The sequence below is a fragment of the Myotis myotis genome, unplaced genomic scaffold (assembly GCF_014108235.1).
Source record: "Myotis myotis isolate mMyoMyo1 unplaced genomic scaffold, mMyoMyo1.p scaffold_m19_p_11, whole genome shotgun sequence".
Taxonomy (NCBI): domain Eukaryota; kingdom Metazoa; phylum Chordata; class Mammalia; order Chiroptera; family Vespertilionidae; genus Myotis; species Myotis myotis.
This window is the reverse complement of record NW_023416315.1, coordinates 20,965,619-20,987,559: the sequence shown is the minus strand read 5'-3', so window position 1 is coordinate 20,987,559 and position 21,941 is coordinate 20,965,619. Positions and strand designations below refer to the sequence as shown.

General features: G+C 44.9%; 1 protein-coding gene across 19 annotated transcripts in view; it reads right to left on the bottom strand.

The window, feature by feature from the left end:
* Positions 1–21,941, bottom strand: part of JAZF1 (JAZF zinc finger 1) — a 304,972-nt gene that overhangs the window by 209,091 nt on the left and 73,940 nt on the right. Inside the window, exons 1-2 of one of the 19 annotated variants that reach the window (XM_036327781.1) lie at positions 2,768–2,896; positions 844–960 (exon numbers count right to left, since the gene is read on the bottom strand). The exons of 17 other annotated variants lie outside the window; for them this stretch is intronic. The gene's annotated coding sequence lies outside the window, so the exon portion shown is untranslated. Of the gene's footprint in view, positions 1–843; positions 961–2,085; positions 2,451–2,767; positions 2,897–21,941 lie in introns of those variants that run through there. One more of the 19 variants, XM_036327782.1, reaches the window with a different exon arrangement.

Here is a 21,941-nt window from a genome sequence, read left to right as displayed (position 1 = left end):
CCACTAGACCAGTGGTTCTCAACCTGTGGGTCGCGACCCCTTTGGTGGTTGAACGACCCTTTCACAGGGGTCACCTAAGACCATCCTGCATATCAGATATTTATATTACGATTCATAACAGTAGCAACATTACAGTTATGAAGCAGCAACAAAAATAATTTAATGGTTGGGTCACAACATGAGGAACTGTATTTAAAGGGCCAGAAGTTTGAGAACCACTGTATTGACCATGATAAACCAATTTTTGGAAAGTGTAAAGTACTGGACAAACAGGGAACTTCTCTCGGGAGATCAGCTGAGTATTGGTGAGAAGTCTCACCCTCCCGCCGTGTTGAACACAGACATTCAAGCCAGTGGAATTATTCATGAATTGTAGGAACAATAGGCCATCCAAGTATTTGCCTGGACTCTGGAATAGCAGGCTTTTAGAACCACAGAGTTCTCCTCCCTTTCCTTATACAGCCGACTCTTGAACAACACTAGTTTGAACTGTGCAGGTAAACTTATACATGTTTTCCCCCCAATAAATACAATTGGCCCTTCATATCCTCGAGTTTTGGATCTCCTGATTCAACCACCCATGATAGAAAACAGTATTTTATCATTCCTAACCATGGTTTCCCAACTACAGATTTTCAACTGAAGATTGAAAATACTATTTCAATCCATGGTGGTTGAATTCACAGATGCAAGTGGCCAGCTGTAGTTTAAGTTTGGGGCCAGAGGTCAAAAGTTATACATGGATATTTGACTGCATGGAGGTTGGCAGTCCTCACTCCTTCATTATTCAGAGGGTTCACTGTAGTTATGAAGTGTAAAATCCGGGTAATTGAGAAGACTTACCTAACTTGGGCTGTGACTCCTGAAATCCCATCACACCCCCATCACACCAGGCTTCCGTCTCTATCACGTCTCAACTCACAGCCCAAAATGCATCTTTATTCCCATCTTTTTGTGATACTGGTATACAGAAATGAGAAATATGTTGAAAAATACTCAAACACTAAGCCATGTGGAGCAAAGTAGAATTCCGATGTTATCTTTTAAAATAATTCATTTTGATAAATCATGAAAGTAGCAAGTGTCCTAACAAAAATATTACTTGTGCCCAGCCAATGTAATTCACCTATGAACCTGCACAGATTTCTGGCTTGATCCCTGGTGGGGTGGGGGTAGCCAATTGATGTTTCTCTCTCATGTTTTTAACTGTCTATCCCTCTCCCTTCCTCTTCTCTAAAATCAGTAAAAACATAATTTAAAAAATTACTTGAGTGTTTACCTGTGGGTTAGCAAATAGTAAAATAATGCCAAAAATGACAGCCAGATAACAAGCAAATCAGTAAATGCTGATTGATGGATTGAGTGAGTGCTCAAGAACTTGACTCCTCTCAAAAATGTTTCATTAAGAAATATTTAACTATACTCACTAGCAGCAGACCCTGCTTGCCCCTCCTAATCTCATCACGAACACCACCATGCTGTTAACCTCCCACAGTGAGTCAGGGACGTGATCTGTTAATGAGGGGCCGGTACTGAGAACAATTGGGTAAGCTGGTAGATTTGGGGGGACATGCAGAGGCCTCGGAGAAGAGCCCAGGAGAAGCGGCTGGCAGAGGCAGGGGATGCTTTGCATTCCTTCGACCTCAGGGCAGCAGAGAACACAGTCGGAATGTGACCGAGTCAAGTGGAGGTTTTGGGGACAGACTGAGCTGAGTGTTCCCACTCCTCAGTAAACCTTGAACGAGCACTCCCCCTTTATGATACTGACAGCAGGATGAGGGAAAACACATGCAGGTAAAGCAGTAGCCGGAAGGCAGAGCAACCCTGTCCAGCTCTAACAGGGAGGATGGTTGGGGAGGAGCCTGAGGGGTCTACACTAAGGAGGGTGAGCAGGAGGGGAAGAATCTAGAGCTCTGGTTGCAAGGTTTGGTCAATAAGGCAACTTAACTGCTCGATCCACTCACTGGTTCTATCCATCCACACTGCCTTAGGGGTTGCTTTTAGGGACTTAGAAGGGACTTGGGTCTGGGGAATGCAGTATCTACGCTCCTAGGTAATGGTGGGACCTGGGGCATTTGTACTCACCTCTGCTCTACCCATGTGCCTTGGCCAGGAGCCTGAAACCGCCTGGCAGGAGGTGGGACCAGACCCGAGGCAACAGCGACACCAGGAACTTAGTAAAACATAAAGGCCAAGGAGTCTGAGGTGCTCAAAACCTCATGGAGAATCATTCAATAGGCATTTAGACTTTGGTTTTCCATCTTCCCAAACAGGAAAAAAATATTTAACAGACTGAAAATTGTCTATTTCTATATATTCATATATTAGGACATTCTTTTAACAACAAAACTCTGCACTTTTATTCTTTCTTAGTAAGATCAATACAGCATAGCTCCTCTTACTCTACATACCTGGCTGATAGTAGAGTTTAATAAATGTTTACTGAATATATCAATGACTGAAGGCAATATAAGGGGCTAGATAAAAAGATCTCAAAAAGTGTTTTCAACTAAAAATGGTACATCTTCAACCTGGCACTGATTCAGGGCCCTGCGTTGTTACTCAAGCCAACTGGTAAGTCTAATGCCTGCCAACCTCAGAATTACAGGTTCTGCTTCTACATTTCACATTTCCCGGCAAGGAGTCTAACACTGTAAAGCGAAGAGCTTGTTCTGGCCCAGGGTGATGATATGAGGGCAGAAGCAGTTATGAGTATATTTTGATACATATTTCAGGCACTAGAAAGAGGACGGGAGTATGTGCCCACCCTGTGTCCGCCATACTGCAGCCCTCTCTGCCGCCTGCTGAAGATTCTGGAAAAGTCCTCTTGCTGCTGGGCGCTCCAAGAAATGTTCTGTCCTGTAATGGTTTGTTACTGATGCCTTAAAGGGAATGTCCTACTTTCCAAAGGAAGTAGGAGGAAAGGGAGGGAGAAAGGAAGGGAGGAGAGAACCTAAAACTCATCCATCATTGCAGATTAAACAATTTTATGGCACAACCAAGCCCCCCATCCCCCAAAAGACAAAAACAAATGAAAAAAGCACCCTTTCAGTCAGGCCTACTAGTGGCTTTGGAACCAATTACGAAGTACTGCAAGACGACTTTTTCTTTTCTTTTCAAGACGACTTTTTAAATGAAAACTCTTAAGCTATCTAACAAGTCCAGTAAACTGTGGTAGCTGAACACCCACTTCAGAAGTTCGGGTTCTGACCCAGCCTCCATCCAACCCACTCAATTTCCAACACAGTTGACCGTGGCTTCCTGGCCTCCGCTCCCACAAACCTGCAGAGCCTTCCGCACACTGACAACCGTGAGGGGTCCTTCAGTCCTTCCCTGATATGTCGCGGAAACCCCAAACTCCTGTGGGCGACCCATCCTCCCGTCCCCACCATACGGGTGGGCATCACGATGCAGTCACCACGCCTCCAGAGGGGACAGAGATGGCCTTGGGGCAGGTCCTGGTGACTTCCTCTCACGTCAAAATAAGAGTAAAATTATGTTCTCATTCAGAAAGGATGTCTGTCGTCCTATCCAAGGTGGCTCACTTCACGGTATACTGTCCAAGGCCTGCCTATTTTAAGCTTCGTCCTAGAATTCTGATAGACTTTGACCTAAAACATGACTTTATGTGGCTAACTGGCATACACAGTCCAATGACATGAATACTGAATGATTTTTTTAAAATGTCTTCTGATAGCATAACCATGTTTACAATGTTCCCTTCTGGTTTAAAATACATGACCCAACACCCAGGTGTAAAGTATTTCCTTAGGAAAACAGCGGAATAAAATGAGCAACAAGAAGCCCTCTTTACTAGTGAAATATTTCCTTTTTAAAATGTAGAAAACTTGAATTTTTTTATTTGCGGCTTAGGTCTTCATAAGCACACAAACAGGTAAGTGGAACACTTAGATCTGATCCTTTAAATGTCCCAGGACGAGGGACTCATTCAAAATGTCATCCCGAGGGATGTTTTGTGGCTGAGTTACAGACCCCTCCAAAAACGGGCTTTACAGGGAAGTGCTGACATCACGCAGCGATTGCTGTGCGAACAGCCTAGTATTCAAGGCGCATTATATTTATGAGGCAGGTACACGTCTGTAGCCATTAATCACAGAACCACATTGGCAGATTCGAGGTTTGAGGTCCAGCAAAATTAATGCATCTCATTTCTGGCATCATTGAGACCAAGAAGAAAATCTGCAGGCGTTTTATAATCCTAAGGTTTTGACGTTAGTACAGAAATCAGGACAACGGTCTTGCTGAAACATTTACTTACACCTGCTTGGCCACGTTCTGCACACATGCCAGTGACTAGAGAAGGTTTTTCCTCCAGATAATTCATGAGGAGGACATGCGTTTGCACAGACACAGACTTAAATGCAGGACCATTACAACCAGGAATTCTGTGTATCCGTGCGCCTCACCTACACAGGGGCCTCAACAAATTGTGACTAATTACCTAGGAATATCCCACTCTTAAAATATAATTCAACATTCCTACATAAAACAATCCAAAATGTCAGCACTCTGTCTTTATGACATCATGCCATCCCAATAATTCGGTTTTACAAGTAAATTCCTATTATACATTAATAAGGGCTGTTGGTGGCTCAACATCTTGCCTTCCCAGTAATGACTCAGTTGAAGGCAATTAGGGAAGCCAGGTGCAGCTGAGTTGGGCACTCATAAACGTTTTTAAATTTTACTATTTCCGTTTGATTTTGGGGGAGTGCATTCCGATCTGCCCAAATTAAAGAGGAAGCTGCATCCGTGCCTTTCAGCTGTGGTGTGTTCTGACCATTCCCGATAACGCCCTTTAAAATTTCTTTTTCTCTGCTCCTTAGAAGCCGATGATCTGAGGAATTCAAGTTTCACTCTGAATATCACCATTCCACAGCCTGTCAGAGTGGTCTCTCTCTCTCTCTCTCTCTCTCTCTCTCTCTCTCTCTCTCTCTCACACACACACACACACACACACACACACACACACACACACACAGTCCCAGGGTAATGGGGCAGCACTTTCATTTAAGACTTTCTGGGGCAACCCTAAGTAGTAAAATTGATGCATGAAAGAAAGAACTTTACTCACTTTGTTAACATGTTTTTGTTGTAATTAGCTTGGGTCAGTGAAGGAGACATCAAATTAAAGTTTTATGTCATAATAGGAGCGATGATTTTCCCATTACAAGAAAATCAATTTCCTTCTACAAACTACAAACACTACATAAAAGAATTAATAAGTGCAAAGACTTAACACATCCGAAGCAAGAGAAAAGGTTACCTCTGATGATGACAAGTACCCTCAGAAGTAGAATTTTAAAAAGAGTTAACAACTTGCCCACGGCCGTATTATGAGGGTGATGTACCCCTGGGAAGTTTTCCTACCAGAATGACACGCAGAAAACACGGGTTCCTTTATTTCACCTGCTATGGTTTTTCTTCTCTTTACTAAACTGTAACTCATGCTAGTCAGTTTAACTCTTTTTTTTAAAAAATTGTTGAATGCTATAAACAGTTTTATGAAACCAAATGACTGATTTTATAAGATTTTCTGTTCTGTTTTTCAACAAGTTAGATGGATATTCTATATATTAATGATCTGGTAACAAAAGTAACTATGTACCAACTGCCAATTCAAGGACCGACAACATCGTGAAAGGCTGCATGAACCCTATTATTGACAATAAGATGGGGTTTGCTGATTTCCAGGGCACACCTGCCAGAACCATCCCAGGAAATAAACTCAGAGGGACTGACTTGGTCCAAAGGCCCCCTTTAAAAGTGAAAAAAGAACCATATTCCATTTCATTGCAGAGGGCAACATGGACATGATCAGTCTTCAAAAGCAATCCCTAATTTTCTTTCTTGGCTATTTGGGGATTTTCCTCTTTGTTTGCTTTTATATTTTTAGAAAAACCTACTTTTAGCAGAACAAGATTTAAAAAACAGAATGCTGCAGTACTGCTTCAGAAGATAATCGTTCAGAAACGCACTGAGGCGCATTAATAACTCCTCTCCCCTGTTCGCAGGAGAACATCGCATAAAATAAGACCGTCTGCACACAGTCATCTCTTGCTTCCTAACAGAGAACAGTGTATTGGGGACTTATTACCTTAGAATGCAATCATTACCCACGGTCTTTCAAAGTTACCAACAGAGAAGAGCCCTTTGTCGATACGAAACAAGAAGCACAGAAGTCTAACCTTCTCCTCACGGTCAAGTTTCCTTTCTTTGCCTTGATCAACGACTGTTCTCCAATAGAAAAACTTTTACAATGCCAGTTTTAAAAGAGAAAAAAGAATAATCACCATCAGTATTCTCCTATATTCTCTTTCTCCTACTTGCTTGTTTGTCCTTGTGGGAATGCGGGAGGTAAAGAGAGCAGTTTGATAAAGGGCCTCTATTTCCTTCAAGCTGTTCCCCAGACAAGCCTGTTTCCCAGTGGGTATCTCCCTGCCAACTTCCGCACCGCATCCCGAGCCCTCCCGCCTATCAGACGCCCTACATGGACAGACAGGGCCTTGACCACCAGGGGCTCTCACAACACCCCCTTACCAGAGCCAAAGGCCATGCTGGGTCAGCATTGGACGCTACCACTTGCTGTGAAAGGGTAAGTGACGTAGGCACATGGTGGCCCAGAGCAGTTCTGACTGAAACGGTGTGAGAAACGGTGTTCCACAAGTTTCATCACTTTTTAGAGTCCAATTTCGTCATTTCTCTCTCTCATGCCCTGCTAAATCTTCCTGTTGCTGTTGATGCTGAGATATTTTCCTGTTAGGAGCTAGTTTCCCTACAGGCCCCCAGTGTCTTATAGGGAAATGCAGCAATCCATTAATAAATGCTGCTTATTGGTGGCTTGCTTCTTGCCATCAAGGTGCAGCTAGGTTGCAGGTCATTAGACCTGGGGCTCCGCTGTGCAACATGTTTTTCTGTTCCTTAATTACATGAGAAAAACCTCAGTTAAGTTCCAATGTTAATAGGAGTGCTTCCTGCCACAGAGATCAAAGTCAGAGGTGAGTGTGACGTCCCCTCTTCCTTCTCCTTCCAAACCGGACCTTCCCATCCCCCAAAGCGGGGGAGGGGGGGCTGTCTCTGTTTTGGGGAGAGCCTTCTGACCCTCCTCTGCTGGAACACTGTTATTTTCACCTGCCAGACCATCATTATTCCACTAAATCACTTTTGCATCCTGGTGCCTCATGGATTTTTCCCCTCAGCGGGGATGGCTATTTCTGTGAGCTTATATAAGCTTTCTAAGGATAAATTCATTTTTAAACTATGAAGGAGCTTGATTCCCATGTTAATGCCCTCCTCCAAGGCTATTTGAATTTATCATCTCTGAGCTAGGAAAATGGTCATGTATTCATATCACCAACCACTACTGGTTTTCAACAAGAATGAAAATGCTGTCCATGACATAGTCCCCATTTGGATCTACCTTCTCATCAGATTGCATTCCAGTGAGCCATGGAGGGAAAAGAGACTAAAGCAATAATAGTATTAGATATTTAGGGAAACTTAAAATATATTTAAGCAGCTATAGTCTCTTCCTTGTATAGTAACTACAGTTTGTCAAAATTATGCTTCTATAAAAAAAATAGAGATAAGAGAAACAAACTCAATGGTAAAATTATATAATTCAGACTGAAAACCCAATGTTAGATTTAGGTCCCCAAGAATATAACCACAGACACCCCAAATCCATCATGGCACCCATGTCATTCAAGGGGTTCGCTATTGAGCAGGTTACTTAAACTCTCCAAACTGCAGTCTCCTCAACGGTCCATCAGTTTAATGAGTGACACCCCCCCCCCCCGCCCCCGCCGCCCCTCTTTGGGCTGTCGTGAGGATTAGATCAGACACTGCTAGTGATGCGCTTAGTGCACCTCACACACCTTAGGAACTCCATGACTGTTCATGATCGTCATCATCTTCATCGGGATGAAGCATGAACCTCTCTGTCCGACAAAGATCCAACGCCCGGTCAGAATGCAACTTGAATATGGGTTTCCTCCAATATCTCTTCCAACTGTTTAACTTGCCCATTCTTTATCTTTTTTTTTTGTAATTTTAATTACCAAGTCAAAGCATAACAATCTACAGTTGACTTGACTTTCAATATAAATTCTAGGCCAATAAACATGCCAAAGGAAGATTATTTTAGGGTCCTGATGCATTCTTTTTTAAAAAATGTGTTTTTATTATTTCAGAGAGGGAGGGAGAGGGAGAGAGAGAGATAGAAACATCAATGATGAGAGAGAATCATTGATCAGCTGCCTCCTGAACACCCCACACTGGGGATCGAGCCCACAACCTGGGCATGTGTCCTGACCAGGAATCGAACCATGACCTCCTGGTTCATAGGTCGACGCTCAACCACTGAGCCATGCTGGTGGGGCCCGATGCATTCTTAACCCCAACACTTTCTATTCTATCTATCTCACTCTGTATTTGAATCATGTCATCTGAGCATCACAACGCCCTCTGAAACAGGTAAGATTGCTCTCAGATCATAGAGAAGAATGTGCCTTAGCTGCTTAACTTACCCAAGACTGCAGGCTAGTAGTTGACTGTACCAGATTGAAGCCACTCTCTGACTTTTAACCATGCCTCCTCATCCTGTTTGTCTTCCTTTTCTCTACTCAAGTCACCCTTTCCTCCTATGCCATAGATTCTTTTATTTATTTAAAAATTAATTAGAATTATTATTACTTTCTTATTCTGTCAGGTGAAATAACATCCTTATGATTTTCATATACTTTGGAGAGTACTTTATTCTACCCTCCTAAACTTCAACTTTTCATTATGTCTCAAAGAAGTCTATATTTTCCTGAATATTTAATGCTTCCCTCTAACAGTCATGTTATTTTTCACAATTATTAAAGCCACAGTTGTTAAACTAGGTATTTATGAGGCATTTTCCCTTGCTCTGAATGTGCTACCATTAACAATTTTCACCACCAAGAACATTCTTAAAATAGTTCAGATTTTTTTATTTAGGTATTACTCCCATTAAGTCCACTCTTGGAGAAAAGGCAATAAGGTTTTAATTTCTCGTATGCTCTTAAACTCAACTTAATATTAACCTGGAAAAATAAATCCTGAATGAAGATCTCATTGTATATAGAATATGATCAAAGGGAAATCTGCTTAATGTAAAATTGGTTTATTACCTTTGGGTTTTAAAATTCAGAAATAGACTTCAACATCCAAATCTCTATCAGAATAGCCAGTGTGTGTGTGGCCTGACCAGGAAAATATTCTCTTGTTTTAAAGTACTGGGGCCCTTAAATCCCATTTTACGGAACTTAAAGAACTTAGCTTTTATCTCGCCGTGCCAATAGGTCTAAACCTTGCAAAATCAATTTAGCAATAACATTGCATGTATTTCAAGTGTTGTCACGTCAAGAAATTTATTTTTTGCTAGAATGGCTTAATTACACAAGTACACAGTAAAATTCGATTTCCAGTTAAAAGAGGTTAAGAATTTTGTAACCTCTGATCTTTCCTTTATTCTCTCATTGGGGGCACATTTAGAGTGTTACATATGACCCTAAATATGTAAGAACACATATAAGTAAACTAACTAACTAACTATATATATATATGGCACCCAAAGGATAGGGATTCATGTTTAAATCATCAACTTTAATTCGTTTCAATTAGTATTTTTTAAAACTGGCAGCAATAATCTAAATGCTAATATCCCATGTTAGGGAAAAGAAAGCAGAGAGCCATACTAAACACTGCCAAAGTAGAAAAAGAAAAGAAGAGAAAGATCTCACTTTCAGAAAGGATACCTCCTTATTTGGGCTTTCCCTTAGTTAAATACTGAGTTTGACTGAAGTTGGATGTTATACTTTGTGTTCAGATAGTGTTAAAAAATTATAAGGGGGAACTGTTTAAATGACTTTATAAAACTGCTTTTAGAATTTTCTATCTAGAAATTTCCATCCCTAGGCAAATAATCAATATGTTGCTTCATATCATTTTAATCCCTTTGTCACCACATGTCCCTTGAAGAATTTCTACAGGGTGTTCCAGTTAGTTCTAGTTCCACTGGTCGAGTGCATGTGAAGGAGAACCTATAGGAGCACATCTTTTAAAAACATTCTTTATGGGTGACATGTCCATATCTGACTTATCACCCCCTATCTCCCACCAGGAGCAGATCAGTGAATGCGGTGTTGCAAACCAGAAGGTAGTAACTGAAACACTTCAGATGAAGTTGGTGGTTTTGCAAACTTAGCAGGATACAGTGCCTTCTGGGGAAGGAGCTGAGGGACAACATTCCACTTCACTAGACTGAGCCCAGAGCAAACCCCCACTGACCAGGGAAGCTCCCTTCTTTTCAGATGCTGTAGCGCCCCCCTGTGGCAATGCCTGCACACAAGCCTCTAACATGAACACCGTTTAGAATGGGTCACTGACCACCCACACAGTAAGGGGTGGGGCTCCGAGCAGGGGAGGAGAGAATGAATTCAGTGCTCAGTGAAACTTGCTCCTTCCCCATCAGGATCCCTACATTCATGTGCAAGTATTTGCCAAGCACTACGAGCACTTCCTAAGTGTGGAGACATCAGAGGGCCAGACCAAGGCCCCAGCTCTAGAAAACTTATATTCGTGTGCAGTGACAGCAGGAGACAATGAACCATGTAAACACATAAACAAGATCATGTCAGATAGTGATACCTATCCCGTCTCAGAGGTCACAAAAAGTGTGAATGTCCAAAATGTGGCAAGACTATGAAATATATACAAGTCAGCAAGGGGAGCCTCTGAAAGAGAGGTCAAAGTCCTGTGGCAATAGACCCTTGTGGGTGGTATTTGTTTGTTTTTGTTTTTTTTGTTTTTAATGAAGAAAGAATCTATAAAAGAGCTGTCAGCCTTTATCCATCCTTTACCCAATATCCATCCTTCCCTTTCTCCATTAACACAGATCTCTCATGTTCACCCAGAATAAAGGCTACATTTGTCAGCTTCAAGGTTCCACAGCTGACACGTGGTGATGTGGAACCTGAAGGACCACTTTACCAAGTGTCAGAGATCACCATCTTTCCAGGCCCATCTCCTGGGCTGCCCTCTCTGCCCGAGGTCTATAAAGCCACCTCGCCTGGGCTTACGTCCTAGACTTAAACTAGTGTGTGGCCCAATAGATGTTAGTAAGCCGGATTGCCACCTGCAGAAAAGCAGCCACCTCTCCTACAGGAATGCCACCCGGAAGAATGAACCACTGGGCACAGAGCACTTGGACACTTACGGAAGAAGGAACTAGGGCAAGCAGACCCCAAGCCTCTCCTTCCAAATGGGACACTAGCTCCTGCCCCCACCCCCTTCTTCATGTTCCTGCTCACAGTCTTCTAACGACACCTCCTTTCCTCCATTGCCCTCGACTTTCCCATCAAACACCTTAGTAAGGCAGCAGAGGATAAATACCCAGAAATATAGCTGAAATCCCACCATGAAAGCAGCCCCAACAAAAAAAGAAAGAAAAGAAAAGAAACAAACAGGCACCAGAGAAGTGCACAGTCCTTACCTGGGTGTGGCTAACCCCTGACAGCCACGTGTTCCCGAGAGTGTGGCATCTCCCAGTTGGAGCAGCTCCCTGTGGCACTGAGGCCAAACCACTCAGACTAGTTTTTAAGGCTTCACCAATCTATGCCATCTGTCCTCATGGTCTTTGTGTGCATCCAAGTGCAAGTCTTCACTCTCCATCATTTTAGACATTCACTCCTTCTTCCAGACCTCCTAGGCCAGATGCCCTGCCTTTCTGCCAATCCTCACCTCCTGTTCTTCCAGCCCAGCTTCTGCTACCTTCCAACACACAATGATGGTTCTCTTCCCTGTCCCTGGGTCCCCATAACATACTAAGGCTATCTTAGACAGCTGTGGCTGCCATAGCAAAATACCGTAGACTGTGGTCTAAACAATCTATATACATAAAAGCCTAATATGCAAATTGTTCCCTCGGGAGTTCAACTTGGACACTGGGAGTTTGATCGCTTGCTATGACGTGCACTGACCACCAGGGGGTGGCGCGGAACGAAGGAAGGCCCCTCACCAGCAGCCAGCAGCCAGGGAAGGGAGGCCCTCGCCAACAGCCGGAAGGCCCCAATCGGCCCTGATCACCAGACAGGCTGAGGGACCCTACCCGTGCATGAATTTCATGCACTGGGCCTCTAGTAGAAATATATTTTCTCACAGTTCTGGAGGCTAGAAGTCCCAAATCAAGGTGTCGGCCAGTTCGGGTCCTGGTGAGAGCCCTCTTCTTGGCTTGCAGACGGCCACCTGTTCCTTGTGGCCTCACGTGGCAGAAGAGCTCTAGCATCTCTTTCTTTTCCTATCAGATGAGGGCGCCACCCTGTGGCCTTATTAACCTTTATCACCTCCTCACAAGCCCTAGCTCCAAATACAGTCATGTTGGGGGTTAGGGCTTCAACATAAGAATTTGGGGAGACACAAGCATTGTCCATAGTAGAGGGAGAGTGGTGTGGGATGTAAGACACTACAAGGGAGAGGGGTGAGAACTTATAGAGAAGCTACTATAAAGAGAGCAGGGGGGCCCTCGCTGGTTTGGCTCAGTGGTTAGAGCATCAGCCTGCAGACTGAAGGTTTGTAGGTTCAATACCCGGCCCCGATCGGGGTGCATACAGGAGGCAACCAATCCATGTTTCTCTTTCACATCAATGTTTCTGTCTCTCTGTCTCTGTCCCTCCCCCTCCCTTCCTCTTTCTCTAAAAATTTATAAAAAAATATCCTCAGGTGAAGATTAACAAAAAACAAGACAAAACAAAGAGAGGGAGGAAGCGGGGACTGTGCTCTGGGGGGTGGGGGTGGGGGTTTGGAGAACGAGAGGGCCAGAGTTGGGTTTACCCAGAGGGCTGGTGGTGAGGAAAATGGTTGTGTGGAAAGCAGTGGTGTTATGTGATGAAGCACAACAGAACAGAAAACAAGAGCCAGTGCTTGCTGTTACTCTCTGAAGGTCACCAACACTTGACGGGACCACATAACTGGGATATGGCCTTTCCTTGACTCCCTTATAAAAATAATGGGAACCTGTCATACACATAAACTTGAAAAAGGCTAGTATTCACGGACTGAGCTGAAGAAAAGCATGTCTCATCAAATTAACTAGTACATCTTCTAAATGCATTAAAATGACATATAGAAGGACTATACCTTTCACAGCCGCGCATACTGGTTGATTAAGGAATCAAGAAAAAATTAAATTCATAAAATAAAATTGCAGCTCAATTCTGTTCCGGACAAATTATTTTCTTATCAGAGAACAGTCAACAAAAGACTTGTAAAATTTTTCATTGTCAAATAATTTTCTTTTTTTTTTTAAATCCTCAAATCACATCTCTGAAATAAACAACTTTTGGAAACACAGCAGTGAGAGGCTCAGTAAAACACTGACTTACGCTGCCCTCTGCTGGTGCATCGACCACATTGCAAGTTCCTTAGTTTACAAAGTTGCCAAAAGGCAGTTCCAGTATTTCGAACCAGCAAATTCAAGCCTAATTACTAAAAACAGGTTGTGGAAAATATTACAAAGTGGCTTAAATACCATCTGCACCACATCAGGCACACATTCCTAATGAAAAGGGCACATGTGTGGGAAGGGGTGGTGCCAAATCACATCTGCTAACCTAATATAAAGGGGTTTTTAACTGACTCTTTAAAATATGCATTAAATTCACAATAACGCCTTTAAATTCTCCCCCTTTCCCACCCAACCTCTGCCATGCCAACCAACTTTTCGGAAAACAAACAAATATAGTAAAAAAAAATTAAATCTTGGCTTTTCCAATGCATTTGAGCTTCTGCGTAAATCAGCTTAGCAATATAACTGCATGTTACTGCTCTTTGCAAAATTCGTTTCCTAATTATAGACTTTTGAAAAAAAATTTAGAAGCTGCCTATTTGCTAGAATATTGCTGAAAACATGCTGCTTGTTTAAACACACACACGCCTCCATTAAAATGATTACAGCATCATTCAAAAGTCTAAAGCATTTATTAGGTGTCTCTAATTCCACATTTGACTAAGCCCTGTATAAACAAGTTAAACCAAATCCTCGCCTCAGAGGTTGTTTCCTGAAATAGATTAGGTAACACACCTTGACACAATGGAACAAAGAGCACAGGTACATTAACTTAAGTGAGCGCACCTACATTTTGTCCTGAGGCAAGCAATGGCAGCGTTCTGAGCTGGATGTCCAAGGGAAATCACAGTTGTCTAGAATCTGAACAGGAATGTCTATGGAAAAAGATGGGATTCCAGGTAACTAAATGCAAAGGAAAGGCTGGGGGCCTGAACAGAGGAGGCAGCACAGAACTGTGGGACAACAGTGGTGAGGAAGTCAATCTTAGAAATTCCACACCACATCTTTACTTGGGCAGTATTTTCATTGGCCCAATACAGAGACAGACTAATTTTTTTAGTTATTGCCTTTGCCCAGGATTCATAGGCCATTTTGTTATACTGCCATTTAAATAAAATGTGGGTTTTCTGAGCAAACAAGTAGTGAAAGGATTCAGTTAAGAGAGGCCTGTCAAGAGTTACACCTGGTATTGGCCCCTGCTAACTTCTCTCCTTGGGGTCATAACCCTGAGGCCAGAGAGAGGCAGGGGTCAGATCAATAGAGCTTTGAGGTTCTGAGTTTACAATTCCACGCTGGAGAGGTGGATACCTCCTGGAAGGGGCCTGGGGATAGCACTTTTGAGTGAAACTCAAGGCCAAAGTAAGCCAGTAAGTCCCAACCTCCTCCACAGCGGATCCTGAGGCAGGGAGGGGACATGTGAGGGAGGAATGCAGGTGAGCCCAAGGGGAAGGGCTGAGTCTAACCTGCAAGTCAAAGTTAAACCGGCAAAGGAGATCTTTATTAAAGCCATGCCATGATATCAGCTACAGGGAGGGGATGGAACTTAGGTAGGCAGGAAGCTGTCCACATGCAGACAGTCCTATCCCTAAACATACTTCTCTCTCCAGGTGGGTACCAGGTCCCCTGCCTAAAACACTTCCTTTGTACCACATGACAACCCACAATTCAGATTCTGCATAGGGGGTGGTGGGCAAGGTTTCTTATTGGCGTGTTTAAGAACCTCCAGGGAGGGCCAGTAGTTTTAAAAAGCATTTTCAATAAATCTGGATTTTCTGTTTGTTGCACCTTTTTATATATATACTAGAGGCCCGGTGCACAAAAATTTGTGCACTCGGGGGGGTGGGGGGGTCCCTCAGCCTGGCCTGTGCCCTCTCTCGCAATCTGGGACCCCTTGGGAGATAATGACCTGCTGGCTTGGGCCTGCTCCTGGGTGGCAGAGGGCAGGCCCAATCCCTAGGTGCAGCCCCTGGTCGGGCTCAGAGCAGGGCTGATTGGGGAGTTGAGGCACCACCCCTGTCATGCACAGAGCAGGGCGGATCAGGAGGTTGCAATGCCACCCTCAGTCATGCTCAGAGTAGGGCCGATTGGGGGGTTGGGGCACCGCCCCCTGTCACACTCAATGCAGGGTCGATGGGCAGGTTGCAGCGCCACCCCCTGTCACGCACAGAGCAGGGCCAATCAGGGGGGTTGGGGCTCTGTACCCTGTCACGCACAGAGCAGGGTCAATCAGGGGGTTGGGGAGCTCCCCCCTGTCACAGACAGAGTAGGGCCGATAGGGGAGTTGGGGCACTGCACCCTGTCACACTCAGGGCAGGGCTGATGGGGAGGTTATGGCTCTACCCCGTCACACACAGAGCAGGGCCTATGGGGGGGTGGTTGGGGCGTCGCCCTCTATCACCCACAGAGCAGGGCCAATCAGGGGGTTGGGGCACTGGCCCCTGTCACTCACAGAGCAGGGCCCATCAGGAGGGTTGGGACTCTGTACCCTGTCACGCACAGAGCAGGGCCGATCAGAGGGTTGGGGCACTGCCCCCTGTCACGCACAGAGCAGGGCCCATCAGGGGGTTGGGGCGCCGCCCTCTATCACCCACAGAGCAGGGCCGATCAGGGGGTTGGGGCGCCACCACTCTCACACTCAGGGCAGGGCCGATGGGGAGGTTATGGCTCTACCCCGTCACTCACAGAGCAGGGCCCGTGGGGGAGGGGGGGTTGGGGCGCCGCATCCTGTCACACACAGAGCAGGGCAGATAGGGAGGTTGTGGCCCCGCCCCCTGTCACACACAGAGCCGCAGGGTGATCAGGGGGTTTGGGCGCTGCCCCCTGTCATGCTGATCCCGGTGCTGGGAGGCATATTACCCTTTTACTATATAGGGTAGAGGCCTGGTGCATGGGTGGGGGCCGGCTGGTTTGCCCTGAAGGGTGTTCTGGATCAGGGTGGGGGTCCCCACTGGGGTGCCTGGCCAGCCTGGGTGAGGGGATGATGGCTGTTTGCAGCTGGTCACACACCCTTCAGGGTGGGGGTCCCCACTGGGGTGCCTGGCCAGTCTGGGTGAGGGGCTGAGGGCTGTTTTCAGGCTGGGGGTGACTGAAGCTCCCAATTGCTCCTTTTTTTCTTTTTTTTTTTTTATTCTGGGCCAGCTTTAGCTTTGAGGCTTGGCTCCAGCTCTTAGGCCTCCACTGCTGAAAGTAGGTTTCTGGCCTTTGCTTACAATGTTGCAATCCTGCTGGCTGAAGCCCAGCGGACTAAAGCAGGTTTCTGGGGTTTTGTTTAGCTTCTATATTTGTTACATAGTTGCTTAGAGTTGCAGCTCAGAGGCCTGCAGTGGCAGGCGGGGAACGTTGGAGTCCTCCATCACTGAAGCAAGCAGGCCTCATGTTAGTTTCAAGCTGCCTGGCTGCCAGCTGCCATCTTGGCTGGCAGTTAATTTGCATATTGCCCTGATTAGCCAATGGGAAGGGTAGCGGTTGTACGCTAATTACCATGTTTCTCTTTTATTAGATAGGATATTTTTATTGATTTCAGAGAAGAAGGTAAAAGGAGAGAGAGAGAGAGAGAGAGAGAGAGAGAGAGAGAGAGAGAGAGAGAGAGAGAGAGAGAACCAAACCAGCTAGGGCTGTTTGTTGCACTTCTAATAATACAGATCACAGCAGCCGAAATAGCTCAGTTGGGAGAGCGTTAGACTGAATAATACAGATCATAAAAAGTGCCGAAACCAGTTTGACTCAGTGGATAGAGTGTCGGCCTGTGGACTGAAGGGTCCCGGGTTCGATTCCAGTCAAGGGCATGTGCCTGGGTTGCAATCACATCCCCAGTGGGAGATGTGCAGGAGGCAGCTGATCGATGTTTTTCTCTCATCGATGTTTCTAACTCTCTCTCTCCCTTCCTCTCTGTAAAAAAATCAATAAAATATGTTTAAAAAAAAATACAGATCATAAAAAGTAAAGTTCAACAATATCTTATTGACTGGTGAAAACCTTGGGGTTTCAAAGGGTTAACAATCAACCCTACCTTACTATAAACTATAGGCATCCCTCTGGTTCAGTCCAGACCACCACAATAAAGAGAATATTGCCATAAAGCAAGTCATGATATTTTTGCTGGTGGAGAATCTTGCCTTCAATCTGTAAAAAAAGTGCAACATCTGTGAAGTGCAATAAGGTGAGGCACAATATAGGTGTACCTGTGGATCCATCAGGATGCTCTCCTCCTAGTAATGCTGCCCACATCCCTCCACAGTTCCCTGGTTGGCTCTCCTTCCCAATCCAGGCAGAAGGTATGAGCAATCTCTCTCACACCCAATAATCTGGCTTCACTACCTCTCTCTTTGTTTTCAGCAGACAACTTTGCTTCCTACCAACCATCTATATATATAAAAGGGGAATATGCTAAGTAACTGACCGTCTGATTGGTCACTATGATGCGCACTGACCACCAGAGGGCAGATGCTCAACACAGGACCTGCCGGGACACACACTGGCCATTTACAGAGAAACGGCACCACAGACCTGGTGCCCACAAAGCAACATTCGGCTTCCCCCAAGTGGTACACAGGCCCCGCCACCACCTCCAAGTGACAGCCCACCAAATCACAGCTGACCATGCTGAGACCCTATGGCACAAAATGCGGCCCACAGCCCAGCCCAGCCTGGAAATGGTCGCTGTGGGCGCCGGGTAATGATGTCACGTAGCAATGCCTGGCTTCCTTTCCCTAGCGACTAGCCTCCTTGGAGTTTCTTCAGCCCAGAAACCTGACGTGCCTTATAGCCAGGTGCAAACATTTTATACTCTAACCAAATGTCTGGGAAGCATCTTCCCATGCCTCATCTCATTTGATCCTCACAGAAGACCTGGAGTAGGTAGATAGGAGACTTGGTAGAATCCTATTTTCTTCTCATTAGCCAGAAAACAGAGATTTAAGAAAGCTTAGAAACTTGACCCAACTGAAAAGAAGTAAGAAATGGTGGACCTTGAAAATGACTTCAGGTTTTCTCACTGCACAGAATAGGGTCAAGCACTGCTGCAGTTAAATATTTTACTCTTTGCTCTCCCTACATGATCTACAATAATAATCTGCTTCCTGTTGATATTTACTGCTGTGTTGCTGACAATTACCTGAAAGAGAAGTTGGGGTGCTTTACTGGGCTGGAAAAAGTTTAGCTTAATCAGAAAGCAGGTCTAATTAAGCAAGTTTATTCTATATATATATAAAAGGTAAAGTTGACTCACGCATGAGCAATACCTAAAAGCTCTCGCTGGTGACAATCGCACACGTGTGTTTCAATCTGTCATTGTCTATTGTGAATTTGGTTGACACTTCTATTATAGAGAAAGGGCAAATAGTGATATTAAAATATTTCTTCTAATTAATTTCCTTTAAATGTGCATGAATTTGTGCATCGGGCCACTAGTGAAGAATAAGCTGTTAGCAGCAAGCTGCTCAGCTCTTCGCCCCCACACTTGCAAAGTTCCAGCATCTATACCAGGCCTGTCTCCCTCCCTACCCTGACATCTTTTAGTTTCTCGTCCCCTTCTGCTTCAGGGCCCTTTAACTGCCCCATCAGCATCTTTGCCCATTAGTATTTAAACCCACTTATTTACTGGTCTGACCACCAGTAAGAAAACAAAAGAAAACCTTCCCCAACTCTCTACTTCGCAGCCCGATTCTACAAGCCTGGTCCACACAGCTGCCTCCCTGTCCTCCCCACATCCACAGCACTCTCCCTGCAGACTTCCGAGCCCACTGAGCCGGCTCTAGCTGAAGTCACCAAATGACCTTTTACTAAATCCAATGGACCCCCTTAATCCTTCTAAACTTTGGCAAATGCAGTGTACCAAGAGCCTGTCAACCCTTCCTGAAATTCCTTTCCCTTTTGTGCATACACTCACCTGCTCTGCCTGCCAGTTCTCCACCCCTCCTCCTCAGTACCCTTTGGGGTCTCTTTTCCTGCATTTGGTTTTACCCTCATCCGGGCTCTCTGCTCTTTTAAGAGCATGGACCCTCCCTTTGGGCAAGCATATCTAGCCCTAGGGTGTCAATCACCACCTATGTGACGTTGCTGCCATGATCTATACCCCACCTTTGATTCTACTGGAATGTCACTCATCAAGTATGTCAAAACCCACCTCATCACCTCAATCACAGGTCTGCTCCCCGTTATGTATCCCCCACTTCAGCCGAGGTCACCACCATCCACTTGAATGCCCAGGCCAGAAACCTGGCATCACTTTGTCTTGTCACCAGTCCTCAAGTCAAGATCAAGTCCTAGCCCTTCTAACCTCCCAAATGAGTCTTGAACCCAATCATGCAGGCCATCGGGTGAAGGACACGGGTTCAAACCCTGCCCCTGCCATTTACACTGAGGTGACTGGGCAAGTTCCTGGCCTAGGTTTCTCAACTGTGCAATGGAATAAAATGATATACTTCATAGATTAATAGTCACAAATCTCCAAAGGGAATTTTGAGGATGAAATGGGCTAATATAGATAAGGCACCAGAGCAGCACCTGGCACAGAAGTGCTATGTAGGGTAGATGATGCCCTCGTGGTGACCATGGTCATCATGCATCACCACCCTGGTCCAGACCCTCATCACTTCTCACCTGGACGACTCAAACCCCTTCTAACTGGCCTCTCCATCTCCAGGTGGCCTCCCGCCAATCCAGCTTCCAGAGGTGGCCAGAGTGATCTTTCTAAAATGCAAACCTAATCGTTACTCCTCTTCGTACAGCTGTTTCCCTTCTCTTTACTGAGACTTGCAGGCTCCTGCCCTCCCTCCACCCCCACCCCTGCTCTTGCTCTCCAGCCAGAATGAGGCCCAATAAGCTCCTCTAATGAGCTATGCTCTTTGTGCTCTAGACCAAGGCTGGGGTATTCTGCAGCTCTCCTCACACCTGCTTTCTCTTCCAGGTCCTCCAATAAGCTTTCACTAACCCCCCAAGTCTGGATTCAATCCCCCAGTAGCCACCAAGGAGAAACTGTACCTTGCAATTAGTTAGCAATTGCACCTGCCTCTTTACTTGTCTCAAGCCTTAAGAAAATATAAGCTCCCTGAGCGCAGGAACCATATTTGTCTTTTTCAATTTTATATATTCAGATCCTACCCAAGAGCCTGGCTCATAAAAGGTGCTCAGTCAGTACCTATCAAAAGACTTTAATAAACGCATCCTACTAAACACAACTTCTCTGATAGAATGCAAATTCCATTTTGCAGCGAAACAGTGTTCATTTTTTATTTCAGGGTCCCTTTGACTACAGCATCCCTAGATTTCCACCCAGATTCTAGTTTCGCTGAATGCAGGGATACCTCATCCTGTGTCCCACTGGGAATAAGGGAAGGCAGGGATTCACAATTCAGCATTCGATGGGAATAGATGATAAAAAATACTGATGATAATGGCAACAGAACACGAACTGTACATTTACAACATGTTGGGGGTTGTGCTAAGCATACCATACACTACACTTCATCTAATCATCATCAGGCAACTCCGGGGAGCACACCGGTCACTCCCAGGGCATCCGAAGATCTGTAAAGGAGAGTCCACTAACGATGCCAAATTCCTCTTCTGAAAGTGTCCACAAAACAAAGCTAAACGCTCTCAACTAAATGGCCTCTCCCAACCCTCTCTCTGCCACTGTAGGCAGCCTTGAGTCACTCTAACTTTTCTCTATAAGCCTTGGGGGGAAGTTAGGGCCAGGACTGAAGGCTGCCAGCCCACTTCCCCCGGCCTTTCTATTACTGCTGACATCTGAGCCAACGTGGTTAGAATAATCTGGGAATTATTTGTATTAATGGAACTGAAACTTTCCTCTTCTTTCCAAAAAGGATAGTATACTTTGTCCAAATGTCCAATAGCTTACATCCTATAGTCAGCCAAAACACCCCCAGCCCCCAATTTTAATGCTACAGGGTTTGGGACTTACAGAACCAAATCAAAACACTTGTATTCAGATTGACTGCAACAAAATTCTATGAAATTTTCACTGTCTAGTCACAACCTCTAGCAACATTAAAATGCATTTGTTTGTTTGTTTGTTTGTGTTTTGTTTTTACAGCTAATAAATCCCAGTTTAGGAAGGTTAAATCTCCTAAGCTTTGGAACCTTACCAAAATGGGGTAGAGCAAGCGTGCAAGATAAAACAGCTTTTAAACATATTTTCAAAAGCCACCCAGTGTCAAAACAGAGCTGATGAACAAGAAGGGGTCTTTGCTTTCCAACTGAGAGACTGGCCTGTTCGTCTCCACCAGCTTGGTGCCTAGAGAGCAACTTGGCCGGCTTCAGTTTCAGGAAGAGCCAGAAGTTTCTGTGCTCGCTAAGGGAGGAGAAGCCCACTAAACATCCTGTTCTTCTTAATAGGCCTGCTGATATATATCCAAGTACTTGAAGTCAATGTTTTGAGAGATGCTTGCTTTATTCTGTTAATTAAGCTGAAACCTGATGTTGGACGGAAGAGAAATGGACAGTGTGTTCCATCCTCCCAATTTATGGAAAGGGAAGGAGGCAAGTGGTGAAGAGCAGATGCGTGGAGAAGCCCATCCGCGTTAGTAGA